Raw genomic sequence first — 12132 nt, forward strand, 5'->3', positions numbered from 1 at the left:
TGAAGGTCCAACATTTAGCAACTCACATGGTTGATGATTAAAGCAGGCACATCTAAGTATGCGGGCATCTGGGGTAAAGCTGTCCACACAGACCATCCCGCTGCTGGATTTTGCTTCTAATCTTCCATTTGTGGACATTTTATGGTTACACAACCTATCGCATTGCTAAAATCTTATTAGACGGACTATAAACTAAAGGACTTATGAATAAATGGTTGTGGAACAAATTATTTGAGTTTCCATTATTTCTTATGGGGAAATTCGCTTTGATATACAAGTGCTTTGGATTACGAGCATGGTTCCGGAATGAATTATGCCCACAATCCAAGGTTTTACTGGGCTACTAGACAGCATTTGGCTGGCAGAACAATTGGGCTGACTGAGGAAAGCTGAGCCAGAAAGAAAACGTCTATCATAGTCAAACCTGGACTACAGTTTACTTCTTTTTTTTTTTTTTAAATGAGTGTGCTGAGGTCTGTGTGTTCCCGTTAGGCTACATTCACATGGCTGTAAAAAAATTACTGATCATATTACGCAGGTTTTTTCTGGAAGATACGTTTCAGTAAATACTTGCGTAAAGTCTCATACACACAATCGGATTTTCATCGGACAAAACGTAGGACTTTTGTCCGAAGTGCGTTGGCCAGGAACTTGTATTGCATACAAACGGCAAAGAATTGTCGGCCAACATACACGAAACTACGTGTTTTTTATGCTCTTTAGCACCACCCTTTGGGCAACTTCTGCTAATGTTGTGTTATGGTTAGCATTGCTTCTGAGTTTTGTCCAATGGACTTCTGTACAAACGATCGGATAATCCGCCAACACACATTTGTTGTTGGAAAATTTTAAAGCATGCTATCCAACACCCTGCTTCTCAGTGTGTATAGTCTGTACCCTGCTCCTCACTGTGGGTAGTCTGTACCCTGCTCCTCACTGTGTGTATTCTGTACTCTGCTCCTCACTGTGTATAGTCTGTACCCTGCTCCTCACTGTGTATAGTCTGTACCCTGCTCCTCACTGTGTATAGTCTGTACCCTGCTCCTCACTGTGGGTAGTCTGTACCCTGCTCCTCACTGTGGGTAGTCTGTACCCTGTTCCTCACTGTGTATAGTCTGTACCCTGCTCCTCACTGTGGGTAGTCTGTACCCTGCTCCTCACTGTGGGTAGTCTGTACCCTGCTCCTCACTGTGGGTAGTCTGTACCCTGCTCCTCACTGTGGGTAGTCTGTACCCTGCTCCTCACTGTGTATAGTCTGTACCCTGCTCCTCACTGTGTGTAGTCTGTACCCTGCTCCTCACTGTGGGTAGTCTGTACCCTGCTCCTCACCGTGTATAGTCTGTACCCTGCTCCTCACTGTGTATAGTCTGTACCCTGCTCCTCACTGTGTGTAGTCTGTACCCTGCTCCTCACTGTGTGTAGTCTGTACTCTGCTCCTCACTGTGGGTAGTCTGTACCCTGCTCCTCACTGGTTATAGTCTGTACCCTGCTCCTCACTGTGTATAGTCTGTACCCTGCTCCTCACTGTGGGTAGTCTGTACCCTGCTCCTCATTGTGGGTAGTCTGTACCCTGCTCCTCACTGTGGGTAGTCTGTAATCTGCTCCTCACTGTGGGTAGTCTGTACCCTGCTCCTCACTGTGTATAGTCTGTACCCTGCTCACTGTGGGTAGTCTATACCCTGCTCCTCACTGTGTATAGTCTGTACCCTGCTTCTCACTGTGGGTAGTCTGTACCCTGCTCCTCACTGTGTGTAGTCTGTAATCTGCTCCTCACTGTGGGTAGTCTGTAATCTGCTCCTCACTGTGGGTAGTCTGTACCCTGCTCCTCACTGTGTATAGTCTGTACCCTGCTCACTGTGGGTAGTCTATACCCTGCTCCTCACTGTGTATAGTCTGTACCCTGCTTCTCACTGTGGGTAGTCTGTACCCTGCTCCTCACTGTGGGTAGTCTGTACCCTGCTTCTCACTGTGGGTAGTCTGTACCCTGCTCCTCACTGTGTATAGTCTGTACCCTGCTCCTCACTGTGGGTAGTCTGTACCCTGCTCCTCACTGTGTATAGTCTGTACCCTGCTCCTCACTGTGTATAGTCTGTACCCTGCTCCTCACTGTGGGTAGTCTGTACCCTGCTCCTCACTGTGTATAGTCTGTACCCTGCTCCTCACTGTGGGTAGTCTGTACCCTGCTCCTCACTGTGTGTAGTCTGTAATCTGCTCCTCACTGTGGGTAGTCTGTAATCTGCTCCTCACTGTGTGTAGTTTGTACCCTGCTCCTCACTGTGGGTAGTCTGTACCCTGCTCCTCACTGTGTGTAGTCTGTAATCTGCTCCTCACTGTGGGTAGTCTGTAATCTGCTCCTCACTGTGGGTAGTCTGTAATCTGCTCCTCACTGTGTATAGTCTGTACCCTGCTCCTCACTGTGTATAGTCTGTACCCTGTTCCTCACTGTGTATAGTCTGTACACTGCTCCTCACTGTGGGTAGTCTGTACCCTGTTCCTCACTGTGTATAGTCTGTACCCTGCTCCTTACTGTGTGTAGTCTGTACCCTGCTCCTCACTGTGTATAGTCTGTACCCTGCTCCTCACTGTGGGTAGTCTGTACCCTGCTCCTCACTGTGTATAGTCTGTACCCTGCTCCTCACTGTGGGTAGTCTGTACCCTGCTCCTCACTGTGGGTAGTCTGTACCCTGCTCCTCACTGTGGGTAGTCTGTACCCTGCTCCTCACTGTGGGTAGTCTGTACCCTGCTCCTCACTGTGTATAGTCTGTACCCTGCTCCTCACTGTGGGTAGTCTGTACCCTGCTCCTCACTGTGTATAGTCTGTAATCTGCTCCTCACTGTGGGTAGTCTGTACCCTGCTCCTCACTGTGTGTAGTCTGTACCCTGCTCCTCACTGTGTATAGTCTTTACTCTGCTCCTCACCGTGGGTAGTCTGTACCCTGCTCCTCACTGTGGGTAGCCTGTACCCTGCTCCTCACTGTGGGTAGTCTGTACTCTGCTCCTCACTGTGGGTAGTCTGTACCCTGCTCCTCACTGTGGGTAGTCTGTACCCTGCTTCTCACTGTGTATAGTCTGTACCCTGCTCCTCACTGTGTATAGTCTGTAATCTGCTCCTCACCGTGTATAGTCTGTACACTGCTCCTCACTGTGGGTAGTCTGTACCCTGCTCCTCACTGTGGGTAGTCTGTACCCTGCTCCTCACTGTGGGTAGTCTGTACCCTGCTCCTCACTGTGGGTAGTCTGTACCCTGCTCCTCACTGTGGGTAGTCTGTACCCTGCTCCTCACTGTGGGTAGTCTGTACCCTGCTCCTCACTGTGTGTAGTCTGTACCCTGCTCCTCACCGTGTATAGTCTGTACACTGCTCCTCACTGTGGGTAGTCTGTAATCTGCTCCTCACTGTGTATAGTCTGTACCCTGCTCCTCACTGTATATAGTCTGTACCCTGCTCCTCAGTGTGGGTAGTCTATACCCTGCTCCTCACTGTGTATAGTCTGTACCCTGCTCCTCACTGTATATAGTCTGTACCCTGCTCCTCACTGTGTATAGTCTATACCCTGCTCCTCACTGTGGGTAGCCTGTACCCTGCTCCTCACTGTGGGTAGTCTGTACCCTGCTCCTCACTGTGGGTAGTTTGTACCCTGCTCCTCACTGTGTATAGTCTGTACCCTGCTCCTCACTGTGGGTAGTCTGTACCCTGCTCCTCACTGTGGGTAGTTTGTACCCTGCTCCTCACTGTGTATAGTCTGTACCCTGCTCCTCATTGTGGGTAGTCTGTACCCTGCTCCTCACTGTGGGTAGTCTGTACCCTGCTCCTCACTGTGGGTAGTCTGTACCCTGCTCCTCACTGTGGGTAGTCTGTACTCTGCTTCTCACTGTGGGTAGTCTGTACCCTGCTCCTCACTGTGGGTAGTCAGTACCCTGCTCCTCACTGTGGGTAGTCTATACCCTGCTCCTCACTGTGTATAGTCTGTACCCTGCTTCTCACTGTGGGTAGTCAGTACCCTGCTCCTCACTGTGGGTAGCCTGTACCCTGCTCCTCACTGTGGGTAGTCTGTACTCTGCTTCTCACTGTGGGTAGTCTATACCCTGCTCCTCACTGTGTGTAGTCTGTACCCTGCTCCTCACTGTGTATAGTCTGTACCCTGCTCCTCACCGTGTATAGTCTGTACCCTGCTCCTCACTGTGTATAGTCTGTACCCTGCTCCTCACTGTGGGTAGCCTGTACCCTGCTCCTCACTGTGGGTAGTCTGTACTCTGCTTCTCACTGTGGGTAGTCTATACCCTGCTCCTCACTGTGTGTAGTCTGTACCCTGCTCCTCACTGTGTATAGTCTGTACCCTGCTCCTCACCGTGTATAGTCTGTACCCTGCTCCTCACTGTGTATAGTCTGTACCCTGCTCCTCACTGTGTGTAGTCTGTACCCTGCTCCTCACTGTGTATAGTCTGTACCCTGCTCCTCACTGTGTATAGTCTGTACCCTGCTCCTCACTGTGGGTAGTCTGTACCCTGCTCCTCACTGTGGGTAGTCTGTACCCTGCTCCTCACTGTGGGTAGTCTGTACCCTGCTCCTCACTGTGGGTAGTCTATACCCTGCTCCTCAGTGTGGGTAGTCTGTACCCTGCTCCTCACTGTGGGTAGTCTGTACCCTGCTCCTCACTGTGGGTAGTCTGTACCCTGCTCCTCACTGTGATATCTCACCATGGATGGAGGAAGGATCCCTGGCACCTTTTGAGGTGAAATAATACAAGGCAGCAATGAGCGGGTTAATCCTCTTCCTCTCATTGGCGGTAGACTGTGAGACGTCACCGCATGCGTGCCTCAGTCCCGAGTGTGGTGCGTGGCGGGGGCGTGCACGGATTTGCGGGAGCGCGCACTGGGAGGTGTGAGGTATTCGGCCAGGCGGCGGTGGCGGAGATTGTGGCGGATAATTGTGTTGGGAGAACGGAGAGGATTTGTCGGTGTTCCTGTATGAGTGTCGGATATGGAGGCCAGGAGAAGCGGGTAGGTGAGGAGAAGAAGGAGGGAGGAGGGGGTTCTGTATGGGGTGCTCCGTCTTGTCCTCTATGTAGGTATGTGGCGGCGGGCCTGCGCTGGCTTGTTGTGTTGTTGTGTATTGTGTCCTTCTCCAGATCGGTGTATCCTCTTCTCTGATTGGACAGCTTCCATCCCTTCTACCTTCTCATCCATCTCACAGGCCATTCCCTCCTCTGGTCACAAGTTCTCTTTTGTTTCTGGAGGAAAGTTTTATCTTCATGCAGAGCAGAGAGGACATTCCATCCAATGTCTATGGCTGGGAAGGAAACAATCTAATGTCATGTCACCTGTGTCCTCCTGGGGGACATTGCACTCACTTCCTGTCCTGGTGACAACACAGGAAGATCTCACTCTATGGGATACAGAAACCTTTGGGGTCCGTTCACATGAGTGCATTGTAACGCAGGATTTGCAGTTTTTGAAATCACAGATTTTTGTTATTTTTTTTGTGTGTTTTTGAAATCTGATTGAATGCATTTTGCATGATTTTCATCCCTCATCATCTGGGACACAAACGCACTTAAACGTGCACAGTGTGTTTTTATTGGCCGTAATGTAGGTTGTAGAGGTGCACCCAATGGAAAATTCAGGATGCACTTGGCCGAAACTGAAAACGGCCGTTTTAAAATATACATCAGCGTGGATTTGATTTTGACTAGTAAAATAGTTTGATTTATTAACCATTAACCACGTCCATACCAGGCACTTACGCACCTTCCCGCCCAAGCCAATTTTCAGAACTGTCGCACTTTGAATGGCAATAGCGCAGTCATGCTACACTCTACCCAAACAAAATTGGCGTCCTTTTTTCCCCACAAATAGAGCTTTCTTTTGGTGGTATTTGATCACCTCTGCCTTTTTTTTTTTTTTTTTTGCGCAACAACTAAAAAAGACTGAAAATTTGGAAAAAAAATTACGTTTTTATTTTTTTCTGTTAATTTTTTTTGTAAATAAGTAAGTTTTCTCTTTCAATTACGGGCACTGATATGGCGGCACTAATGGGCACCGATGGACATCGATGAGGTAGTACTGACGGGCACAGATGAGGTGGCACTGATTGGCGGCGCTGGTATGTGGCACTGATGGGCACACATAGGCGGCACTGATGGGCACACATAGGCGGCACTGATGGGCACACATAGGCGGCACTGATGGGCACACATAGGCGGCACTGATGGGCACACATAGGCGGCACTGATGGGCACTCATGGGTGGCACTGATGGATACTTATGGGTGGCACAGATGGGCACTGTGGGGTGGCACTGATGGGCACTGTGGGGTGGCACTGATTTTGCCAGGTTGCCAGTCAGTGCCCATTTGTGGGCACTGATTGGCATCTTTTTTAGACTTCTTTTTTTTTTTTTTTTTGCCCACCCTGGTGGTCCAGTGTGGCGATCCGAGGGGGCGCTGCGCTGATAAACAATCAGCGCGAACGCGCCCTGTCAGGAGAGCCGCCGATCGGCTCTCTTCTACTCGCGTCTACCACGGGCGCGCGCGGCATGAAATCCTGCAGGACGTTCTGGAACGTCCTGTCAGGATTTCATAACCACTTCCCGGACGTAAATCCGCTATAGGCCGGGCGGGAAGTGGTTAAAGCCCTGATCCTCTTTCTGAGGTTTGGTGTTTACAAGTTAACATTTTTTTTTGCTTGAGAATTACTTGAAAACCCTCAAATATATGAACACCCTAGAGAATAAAATGGCGGTCGTTGCAATACTTTGTGTCACCGTATTTGCGCAGCGGTGTCACAAGCGCACTTTTTTTTGAAGGGGGGGGGAGCAACTGTCATCTCTGTCCCGCAGCAGCTCCTCCTCTCACTTTAATGGGACGGCTGGTGATGCGGCATTGACACAACAAGGTGAGGGACGTGGCAGCAGCGGGCGAGTAGATGCCCGCTAACAGGCGCTGCCATGATGGATCTGAAATGACAGGCGTTCTTTAAATGTGAGGACTTATTTTTGCTGGTAATTGCCATCTTTAATATTTGCAAACAAAACAAAGGTTTCCTATGTAGAATAATAAGCTGTTAGGCAAGTAAAATGGCAATATCAGAACCAATTCAATTATACAGTTTGCAGTGTACATAGATTTGCAAAACAATGGGATAAAGGAATATTCCAGAACTTTGTTTTATCTCATGGTTGCTGTGCCATTGTGTGAATTCATCAATGCATCAATGAGATTATATATTTATTATTTACTTTTTTTTAATTTAAAGCGGTTGTATACCTGCTGACTTTTTTTTTTTTTTTTTTACAACTGTAAGCGAGAAGGCATAATGAGCTACCTTAGAACAAGGCGTCGGTGTCCCTCCGAGGCAGCTGACCTTTCGCCTTGTCGTGTCTTCCGCTCTGTGAGTTGCTGGAGCCGCGATGTCATCACTCCCGCGCATGCGCGAGGGAGACTTGTTTCCAGCAAGGTCGGACATCTGCTGGGCCTTCAGCAGAGAATCCCCAGTGCGCATATGCCGCTGAGGTTTAGGAGATTTTTTTTACCTACAGGTAAGCCCTAGTATAGGCTTACCTGTAGGTAAAAGTAAAAAAAAAACCTATAGAACCGCATTAATATCATACATTTAAAATAACATGAATTTTTTTATCAGCACCTTAAAGTGGAGGTTCACCCTAAAACAATTATATAAAATTACACCCAGCTTACTAACGACTTGTACAGTATGCTGGTATATTTTTTTTTTCGCCGTACATACCGTTTTATTCTTATTTTCCCCCCGGCTTCCAGGTTCTGATTCCCGCGGGACTGGGCGTTCCTATTGAGAGGTTGGATGATTGACGTCTCGTGAAAAACTTCACCTGGCGCATAAGGCGCGTCACCAGTTTTCCATGAATAGTCGACCTGCGAGTCGGCTCTATATGGTGCCTGCGCCCCCCGTGTAGAGCTGACTGCGCAGGCGCCATATAGAGCCGACTCGCAGATCGACTATTTACGGAAAACTGGTGACGCGCCTTATGCGCCAGGGGAAGTTTTTCACCAGACGTCAATCATCCAACCTCTCAATAGGAACGCCCAGTCCCGCGGGAATCAGAACCCGGAAGCCGGGGGGAAAATAAGAATAAAACGGTATGTACGGCGAAAAAAAAATACCAGCATACTGTACAAGTCGTTAGTATGCTGGATGTAATGTTATATAATTGTTTTAGGGTGAACCTCCACTTTAATGCAAGAAAAGCTCCAGTAAAATGCGTTCCTTTCTTATGTCTTCACACTGGTCCGTTGCTCTGCCGTTTTGTGTTTAAAAATCTTGCTTGCTGCATTTTTCGTCAGTTAAAAAAACGCACCATAAAATCGTGGAAAAATTGTGTTTTAGCGCCCCCATCTCCACCTTTTTTTCTCTTCACGCCGAAAATACAATCTCTAGTAAGTTGTGTGTTTCTATTGGCGTGCTAAACATGCAGCAATTAGGACCTTTCAGAAATGCAACTCGCAGTATAAAAACGCAGCACACAGATGTTAACAGTTAGACCCCCCCCCCCAATACACTCTATACAACTTGTGTCTGAATTCCTTTAGGTCTACCAAAACTATGTAGTGCAAGGGCCTGCCTGATTGCATACAAATTGAAACTCTCAAGGTTTGATCTCATATTGGATGGTTTTGGTAAATCTGAAGGAAAAAATCGACAGAAGATTGTATAATGTGTATCCAGCTTTAGGCTTTAAGACCCCTTTCACACGGACGGATAGGATTCAGCTTTTAGATAGTTATCTACCGCAGCTAAACTCAGACTATGGCCCTATTCACACACTGCATTTACCAGCGGTTTTGTTACATGGGGTTTGGATCGGTTAGAAAAAAAAAAATAGCCTGTCGCTTTTTTATTTTACATGCATTTACTGCCGGTGGATATAGCCTCCAGCAGCAATCATTTTGTTCTGCCAACAGTGAAGTCTCTCCCACAGCAGTGCTGAATGTGTTAACAGGGAATCAAGCTATTTATTTATTTTTTCTTTTCTGCAGCCTGAAAGACTATTGCATTACATATGGTTTGCATTAAATCCCCCATATGTGCACTTGATAGGGATAGGGAATCCTCCAATGGTGCTGTAGTTCTCTGGCATCATGGAGACTTCCCTGCTGTTAGAATACACTGGCCAGTGTTGCAGGCTGCAGCCGGCAGTGGCGATCAAGCAAGAAAAATCCGACAGGCTGTCTGTACAGAAGTGGATTGGTAGATGGACTTTTGTACAACCTTCCTGTCCATGCGTGGATCAAAATATTTGCCAGGCCCTGCTGAACTGGCTAATTTTAAACCAGGTATGGCTGGTGGTAAAAGCGTATCGATGTGAATAGGGCCTTGCACAATATGCAGTGGGACTGTGATGGGCACTCCTGAACTGTGTCCTAGTGCTTTCCAGTGGTAGTCCTTTCAGGGCAGCTCACTAATGTTCAAGTGCTGCAAGGTGTTTTTGTTCAACACTTTTTTTTTTTATGTTTTAGATGGAGTAGGAAAGTGTTAAACCCCCCTGCCAGTTTTTTTTTTTTTTGCAGTCTGGGGGAGATTTCATATTCTGTGCCAGACGCACAAGGGGATGTTGGAGGAAACCATCCTTTTAAAAAGGAAATAAACTTGCAGGGTTGATAATTTATTTTTCTGGCCTGCAAAGTAAAGTCATAATGTGCTACACATACCGGCACATTTTGTGAAAGTTGTCTGCAAACAAAGCCCTCCACCGATGCGTTGTCACCGCTGGAGGCCGCATCCATCTTCACCCGTCTTCCCTCCGGGTCCGCGCACTTCGGCCGGAGCCGCGTGACGTCACTCCCACGCATGCGTGGGCAGCCGTCTGTCACGGCACATGAATCTGAAGGAACGGGCTACTAGGCACTGGTGGGCTGTATCTCATGGGCACTGGCAGAGCTGCATGTCATGGGCACTGATGAGGCTGCATTGATCTCTGACCATCTTGTGTACTATGTCTGTTGGTGGTGCACCAAATTAAGATTTTGCCAATACTGTTTAGCAATGTATTTAAGTAATGCCGCGTCCACACAATCAGAAATTTCCACAAGAAAACCTGACGGAATGTTGGCTCAAACTTGTGTTGCATACACACGGTCGCACAAATCTTGTCAGAAATTCCAACCGTCAAGAACGTGGTGACGTACAAGACTTAGCCGAGATCAATGAAGTGCAATAGGCAGTTCGGCTCTTCTGCTTGATTCTGAGCATGCGTGTTTTTTTTTTTTTTTTTGCGAGTTGGAATTGCATACAGACAAGCGGATTTTCCGATAGGAACTTTTTCCGTCTGAAAAATAGAGAACCTGCTCTCAATCTTTTGTTGGCGGAAATTACAACAGCAAAAGTCTGGAGCATACAAACGGTCGGAATTTCCAAGCAAAAGCTCACATCGGACTTTTCTTGTTGGAATTTCCGATCGCGTGTACGCGGCATTAGAGTTTTGCAGACATGATACAAGAGCTGGTCAGAGATTGCATTTTTCTTGAGCTTTTCATGCACTAAAGGTGCCAATAATAGGCAACAATAATTTTTTATTTTTTTAAACTCGTCCTTGATTTTTGGTGCCAAAATTTCCATTCGATGCACCCCTATGTAAGCCTTATTATAGGCTTGCCTATAGGTACAATTAATGAATGGGAGTTTACAGCCACTTTAAGCTTGTACACATGATCAGAAAATCATATGAAAAATACTGCTTTCAAAGCGATCATTCGATAATCGAATCTTTAGTGCACAGCTTTCGAGAGCCAATCGTGACCATTTTATGTGAAATTATCCCGAGGGATAAACATGAACATTTTTCTCATACGATGCCAAAATGTAAGATTTTCGTTTTAATCGGTACAGAATTTGTCTGAAAAAAAATTGTCAGGCCAAGACCATGCATGCTTGCAAATTAAAGAATACATCCCAGTACAATACAACACATTGCATAACTTCCAAAGTTGTATTCTGTCCGAGAATTATCGTAATTTTAGTAACGGTTTTCATTTTCGACATAAAAGTAGCATGGGGGACAGAGATGACAGTTGCTCTTCTAAAAATTGTAATTTAAATAAAATCCACCCTGCAAAACACTGATTCTTTTTTTAACTTCTGTAAGCTTTTTATTAAAGCGGAGTTCCACCTAAAAATGGAACTTCCGCTTAATCCACTCCTTGCCCCCTTACAGGCCACATTTGGCATGTAATTTTTTTTGGGGGGGGAGTGGGGGCTTCAGGAGGAGTGGGACTTCCTGTCCTCCTTCCGCCGAGGGGCTGGTAAGGCGAATATCTTAATCGCCTTACTGCAGCCCCTCCCTGTAGGCGAGCGCCTGTCCAATCGGACGGCGCCGCACCGCTCGCACCTGTCCAATCGGATGGCGCCGCTCGCGCATGCGCAGTGGGTGCCCGGCCGTGAAGCTGAAAGCTATCACTGCCGGGTGCCCACACTAGGAATGAAGACGCGTCGATGGAACTGTGGAGCAGGTAAGTGTCTGTTTATTAAAAGCCAGCAGCTACACTTTTTGTAGCTGCTGACTTTTAATAAACGTAAAAAAAGGCTGGAACACCCCTTTAAGTATTAAAATGCAGTGCATGGTAAACCACGCAGCAGAACACACATTCGTTTATGTGAATGGTCCTGAATTCGTTATAAGAATATAGGATTTTGGCAAACTGAACTCTAGTCTTCCTCAATTGTAAGAAATGGAGCATAAATGGAGCATAAAGTAGGAGTTTGTGTGAGGGTACTGCTAATTATATATATATATATATAATATATATTTTTTTTTTCAGGCATTTTTGTTTAGCCAATTTAGGCACTAGGGGGAGACAAGGGAGAGGAAATTAGGGGTTGAGAGATGCTATTTGAGTGTTTTCTTTGGCGTTTTTTCCGCCTTTCTTCAGACCTTTATTGAAGTCTATGGGGCCAAAAATGCTTGCGATCTGCAAAAAGAAAAGCTCATGTACTTTTTTCTTTTTTTTTTGAGCTTCGGGCATTTTACTTCAGGCGACAAATGCTCATATGCGAACAGGTGCTATTGAAATTAGCGTTTTTACGAGCTGTAAATGCTCGGGTGTGAATGCAGCCTAAAGCCTCATACACACAAACCGATTGTTGGCAGGGGATTGTCTGTTGACA

General features: G+C 47.0%; 1 protein-coding gene across 3 annotated transcripts in view; it reads left to right on the forward strand.

Moving 5' to 3' along the window:
- Positions 1-4832: 4832 nt before the first annotated feature.
- Positions 4833-12132, forward strand: part of BMPR1A (bone morphogenetic protein receptor type 1A) — a 132011-nt gene continuing 124711 nt past the window's right edge. For 2 of the 3 annotated variants that reach the window (XM_040320525.1, XM_040320527.1), the window contains exon 1: positions 4833-4999. The gene's annotated coding sequence lies outside the window, so the exon portion shown is untranslated. Of the gene's footprint in view, positions 5004-12132 lie in introns of all 3 variants that reach the window. The other variant, XM_040320526.1, reaches the window with a different exon arrangement.

This window comes from Rana temporaria, chromosome 8, assembly GCF_905171775.1.
Source record: "Rana temporaria chromosome 8, aRanTem1.1, whole genome shotgun sequence".
NCBI lineage: Eukaryota > Metazoa > Chordata > Amphibia > Anura > Ranidae > Rana > Rana temporaria.